Below are 6,598 nucleotides of genomic sequence, written 5' to 3'. Positions count from 1 at the left end.
GCTCCTCCTGAGCTGTCGGATTTATCCAGAGATCACACACATTTATCCAGCACAGTCCCCAAAACTTTCCAACAGAAGACTTTTGCCTTTTTATCAAAAACATATTCATTCTCCTTCCATTGCCTGTCATTGATTTGAATTGCCATGTCTTTTGTTTTCTTTCTTTCTTTTTCAGAAGAAACCCATACAGAAACCCTGAGCATTGACTGTTTCATTTTGCTCATTCCCTTGTCGGTTCTGCTTGTTTTTGACCTGCTAATATTTGTGTTCCCCTTGGTCGAATCCTGGTCATTACTGAAATTGATGCATGTTATATAAATTGGCACATTGTAGAACACTCTACTCTCAATTTTTTCAATTTTGATTTCAAGCTGCTTTGCCCTGTCCCTAAGACTTCTGGGCTTCATGTTATTTGTTCCTTTGACTTTTATAGACAGGGACTTCCAATATTAAGTCTGCAGTCACTTTCAGGTTTGGGATCATACCTCCAATTCTTATTTTATCACAGGGACCATATACAGCCTTATATTCTTCTCATTCATTCTTTTTGATTTCACTGTCCGGTGCAAATAAAACCTCAACCTATCACAACTCCTGTCACTATGACTGGTCTGTTAGCTGTTAGCAGTGTTTGCCTATCTGAAACTTAAAATCCCACAGGATCTAAGACCCACTAGAACTTGTGATCCATGCAAACCACATATGTTGCTGATTACACCACACCAACCACTTTAGTGTGCGTTTCAGTGTGAATTGTCTCTGTTTGCATGTTACATCCTGCTGCAATGTGCTGTACTGTCCCAAGTCCTGTCTCTATAGATTTGGTACATAGAGTCTTTCTGTTTGTGCTTCTTCTATGAGGAATGCATAATATTAGAGGAATTTGCATAATATTAGAATTGCTGTTTTCTATGTTTGCATGAAACAAATCTGGGTATTTTCAAATCCTGCCCTTTTTGCTTTTGGTAATTTGTGATGAATTCTTTGCAGATTGCCGGACATCTTGAACCGATAAACAAGAAAGTGTTTCTTACATTGTAATATTTTATCAGCCCCTTTCTGTAGATATTTTCCATTTTTGTTTACAAAATATATGTGTGTGCATACACGTATACACAACATATCGGTACAGTTGTGGCTATCATGCCCATAATAATCCATGGTGTCCTTATGTGATTCATCCCGTAATGCGGGCGATGACATTTTGGTCTTCTAGATGTACCAAACACATGTGAACTTAGTGACCCATGCAAGGGATAGAGCGGTAATGTCCACACTGTTGGTAAGCTTCCCCTTGAATTAGCTCATAACAGCACAGATAATGCAGTGTATGTAGGTCTAACCCCGAGGACTTGTCAGCCAGGTTACACTATCTCTGTGTGCGTAATGATGTGTGAGCTTCTGAGGTTTTCTGTTGGCAGAATGAAGATTCGCCCAACAAGAAGGAAAGTAATAAATTACTCTGGCAAGATTTTAGTTCTGCTTAAGTCAGGAGAAGTCACCACGGGGGAAACAGATTGTAGATTGTTTTGTGTGCAAAGAGGGAATGGGGGAGGTTGGTAGTGGCATTTAGATTAATGTGTCTGCTCGCTTTACAAAATGCTTTTTGAATTTGCAAGTGCAATGTAAGCTATCACGTAAGTGCGAGATACATTATATCAGTACAGTATGTATGGCTTTGGGATTAAGAGGTGATTTGCCTATTTTGTCATTGGATGGAAATGTTGTTCAGAAAGTATAGAGGTGAGCTCTTTGACTTTAACTCTGATGTGGCATGTAGGCAGCTGCTTATGATTAATGTCATTACACTGCACAGTGGTGGAAGAAAGCTCCTTGTGGCATCAGCCAGCAGCACAAAAGGGGAACTGCTATCTGCAAGAAAATGTAGTAAATAAATAAGAAGTGTGACTTTAAAACAAATGAAACACATTATATAACTTCTACAGCCACATCTCCTTCAACACCAGACATGCGTTATGCGAAACAGTGGGGCAACAAAGTGTCACAGCCAATATTAAGAAATCAGCTAAGACTACTTTAGCTTGCTAAAATTCATAGACTGACAGAGGGATGTCGTGTCTGGCATCCATCCTTACTGCATTTTACAGTTTTGTCAGAGATTTTAAGAGAAAATCAGATCTAAAGGACATACTTATATATTTATGTTGTAAATAACTGACTTCGCTGCAGGAAGCTTTATAACACTGAAAATGAAATGTAGCGCTATCATTGCTCTTGACTCTTCCGGAGAATATAAAACCAATTTACACGTTGCCATGTCTCCATATTATAGACGTGTTTTTCTGTCTATCTGAATTTGAGAGTGTGTTGCTCACCTTAAAGTGAACCTAAATCCAAGCAATGCCTCAGGTAAGACATTCAAAAAATGTTAACTACTCAAACAGTTGACCTTCTCATATTGTTATTCAGGGTTTCCGTTTGAGTAAAGGCTCTGAAGAGCTAAGGGATTTTGCATGAAGATCTGAAAATATAATGATTATGGAGCATTTACAGCAGCCATTGAGGGTAAAACTAATTGACTTTGGCTTAGACTGCGAAGTCTCTGAAGCACAGAGGGCCTCACACATTTCGGACAGGTGGTGCAGGCTGGTAACTGCCAATATGACAGAGCTCTGGAAACAATTTTAATGGAAATCTTCAATAGAATTTTTATCGCATATGTCCTAGACAGACAGACTGATCTAGTGATAAAGAGGATGAGATAAAAAAGAGGTGAAATGACCAAATTTTAATGTAATCAGCCCACTGAATGGCTTTTATCAGTTGATATCACTTGCATAGATATTGCCAGTAGGTAGCAGGCAGCTGGACTCTTGTTTCCTCATTTGTGAAAATAATTTTCCAACTATGATTAAGAAATACATTAACCAATCCTGTTTTGGATATTTTGGTGCTAAAACTGCTTGGTTGGAGAAAGGTTGTGGTAGTCTTTCACACAATACTAGACATCCATCTATCCATTCATCCATTTTTCACTACTTGTCAGGGTCTGTATTGAAAGACTTTAAGAGAAACATACTTGTCTCTCAGACATTCTGCCCCAGGGACTCCTCAAAGTTAAAAAAATGCCCAAAACACCTCAGAATTCCCAGTCAGCTTCAATAACTACCTCAACTGACTTCTTTCAAAGTGGATGAGTAGCGTCTTTGAGGTTAGCCACTCCTGAATGACCGATGAGCCCAGACACCCTTAGTAAATAAGACCCTTGCCTACTTGTGCCCCTTGTATCCGCAGACTTGTTTTTCTATCTATAGCTAGTGGCCAGGGGTGAGAGAAGGAATGTAGATTGACCAGTAAATGTAGATTGTCTTTGCACACAGTCCCTTTTTACCTCAGAAGGCTGGTGCAGCATCTGCATTACTGTAGACACTGCGCCAAGCCTTCCAACTCAATCCTTCCCTGGCTTGTGAACATGATCAGGAGATACTTTAAGTTTCCTCTTGCTTCCGTTAGTGAGAACATCTTAAAAGGTTTGAAGAAAACACTTGTCCTGGAAAGCTATAGTCCTAAATACCCAGTGTTGGGACTAACGCGTTATTAAGTAACGCGTTACAGTAACTACGTTATTATTGTGGTAACGAGCACGGTAACTAGTTATTATGCCAAAATCAGGAACGCGTTACTCGTTACTGGGATTTAGATAGGCTCGTTACTCGTTACTTCGTATGGTGGCTATCGCGGAGCTTCCACAGATTCAGTAACATTAGCAAGTGGTGGAGGCCAGCAGGTGGATGAAGGAAAAGGGACGCAGAAGGAAAAGAGACCCGAGGCAGCCGCCGGTCCAAGTGTGAACTGAACTTCAGGTAAGAAGTTATGACCTGCAGTCTCTCTGGGTCAGATATGAACCAAGTTTAGGTGGAGTTTATTTTCGTTATTCTGACTTTTTCCGTACTGCGTGCTAGCTAGCATGACGGAGTTTCTATACAGCTGGGTGGGTGCTATGAAGTTAATGATGTTGAACTTTATTTTGTTCATAAGTTATTAGAGTTGCCAACCGTCCTGTCTGGTATTCAGAGAAAATATTACGCGTTTCTTATTGAGGCACAAAGCTGGAGTTATTCTGTGTCTTTACGCTGCACAGCTGCCTCTTCTTCTCTCATCCTCTCCCCCTCCCTCTCCCGTTTCTACTTCAATCATGAAAACTGATCAATGATCAGCTGATCGGTTCTCTTGTTTGTTTATCGCTCACTTTGCGCCGAAAGAGGAAACCAGCAGATGTCGCGCTAAACAGCAGCAGCACGTTTAAGCTTGATCAGCTGTTGTTAGAATTTATTTAATATTAATTTCTAGTATCAGCTGATGTTTGCTGGGGCCACAGCTGCAAAAAAGCTCCTGGTCATGATATGGTTTGGTTATCTGGTGAGAGGGAAACATGAAGATGAAACCAGGAGACGTCCTTACTGAATCATCAGAGCTGAAGAGGTGATGGAGAAACAGGTTTACCTTTTAGGTGACATGAATGAGTTGAAGGGAAGTTATGAACTGTTTCTGAGAGACAAATAACCCCAGGATCCTTTTTTAGGTAGCTGACAGCTGGTAACTGTGGAGGGGCGGGTCTAGCAAAGTGTTGCCAGGGGGGCATGTAGGGCATTAACAGGGAAAGGGGGGCACAAAGAAATACTTTTCTTTCTTATTCGCATTTAAAATGTCTAGCTTTTAAAAAATAATTATCTGAATCTTACAACAAACGATTGATAGATTGATGCATATATACCATCAGAACAGTGTACATCACTGTCACAACAGTGTTTATTTTCATTCAAAGGCTTTATGATTTTTCCTATAATGGTGGGCCGGTCTCTAGTCAAAATGCCCGGGACGATTTTTTTGTCCCAGTCCAGCCCTGTATGCAGCTCATCTGCAGTCTGGTGTTACTTACATCTTCCTATTCGGAAGGCAGAATTTCCGAGTTCTGAGTACAATCGAAAGCACCACGACTGCAGTTTTTGTGTTGGATGTAAAAGGCGCACATGACGCTGTGACGTAGGCTAGAATCATGGCAGCAGTCAATGACGGTCCAGGCGTGGGATTTCTCTCGTGGAAATGTGCACGTTATCTTTTCCTTTCTATTGGTAGGTGGCACAGTGCACATGTGGCAAGTAAGCAAGCTAGAAGACTGGGAAAGTTATGGAAGAAACACATTAACAAGAGAATTCTGAGTAAAACCAAAGTTACTTTCCCTAGTAACTAGTTACTTTGAAAGTAACGAGTAACTTGAAGTAACTGAGTTACTTTTGAGAGAAGTAACTAGTAATGTAACTAAGTTACTATTTTAAAGTAACTTACCCAACACTGTAAATACCAGAAAGGCCATCGAGACCATTAGAAGTGTCTGCCAGATCACGTTGATGACAAGGTTTCATTTCATTTTAATACGTCCTCATTTCATTTGCTTCATATTAGGTATACGATCTGAAAACTGAAGATATTCTCTCTTTTCTTCTTTGTTTGAGATGTTATTTTGTTTTTCAGTTCAGTTCCTTTTTTCAGTTCTCCTCTAAGTGTCCAAAATGTTATTATCTCACTCTTTTTTGCACCACCATTGACATGTATGCTCCGTGGGAGTAGATCAGCCTGTTCTCATCCCCGGGGCATCGATTAATGCCATTTTGTTACAGCCTCTGCATGCATGCACAATTTGTCCTTTGGCATGGGTGTCCTGACGCACCGGGTTATAGGATTAGTCTGTCACTACCAACTCATCATTTTGTGCTGGGGTCAGTGTTGTCATTTTACCCTGAAACCTTGGTATTTCCCCTTTTTTGGTGCAGAAAAAGTACAGAGTGAGTGAAGAAGATTAAAAAATTCTCTGTCGGGATGAAACAGTGATTTATGTCTGTGAAGCAATACAGTTGACAACCAGTATTACTAGAGCTGATTCTAAAGAGCATCCTATGCATAACAGGGAGTTGCAGGAGGTATTAAACAAAGCTAACGAGGATGTGTTAGACTGTTGCTGAATTGATGAACTATCAAGCTCAACTTTTCACTCATTCTTTTACTTACTCTGCCCAAATAAAAAGACTAAGAAGTACTGAGAATTATTCAAAGTTGATGAAGGTCATTTATGAAGGCCAGTCACAACAATTTGTTGAACTTTCAAATCAATAGAACTCAATAAAGATCAAGTACTGCAATGAAGACATTCAGTTTTTCCTTGTTAAAGTTTTTATAATGGTTTGTGCTTAAAGTTTTATATGCCTACAAGATGTCAGAACATTTACTTATCCCTATAAACAGTCTACAACAGGGAATAATAATTGCAAATTCTACTTACATAGCCCACAGGCATGATTGATACATCATTTGGCATCCAATATTACTTAACATCAAAGCAGTGACCTGAGTTCACCTCAGGTCTCTGTTTGCAGTGGTGAAGCTCTGAAATGAAATGTGGGCCTAATTACATTTTATCTGATGCCCCACAGCAGGCCTTGCCCTCTGAGAAATTAATATCTCAGTGTCCACTGCACCCAGTCTCAATTACATTTCTTTTCAAATGCATCAGCTGCCATCCTTCTTGTTAATGTGCAATGCGGGAATGAAAGTATACACAGTTCTCAATTATTCGCTATGC

This window comes from Simochromis diagramma, unplaced genomic scaffold (genome assembly GCF_900408965.1).
Source record: "Simochromis diagramma unplaced genomic scaffold, fSimDia1.1 OVJJ01000553.1, whole genome shotgun sequence".
Lineage (NCBI taxonomy): Eukaryota > Metazoa > Chordata > Actinopteri > Cichliformes > Cichlidae > Simochromis > Simochromis diagramma.
The sequence above is the reverse complement of the archived record's forward strand: the minus strand, read 5'-3'. Positions refer to the sequence as shown.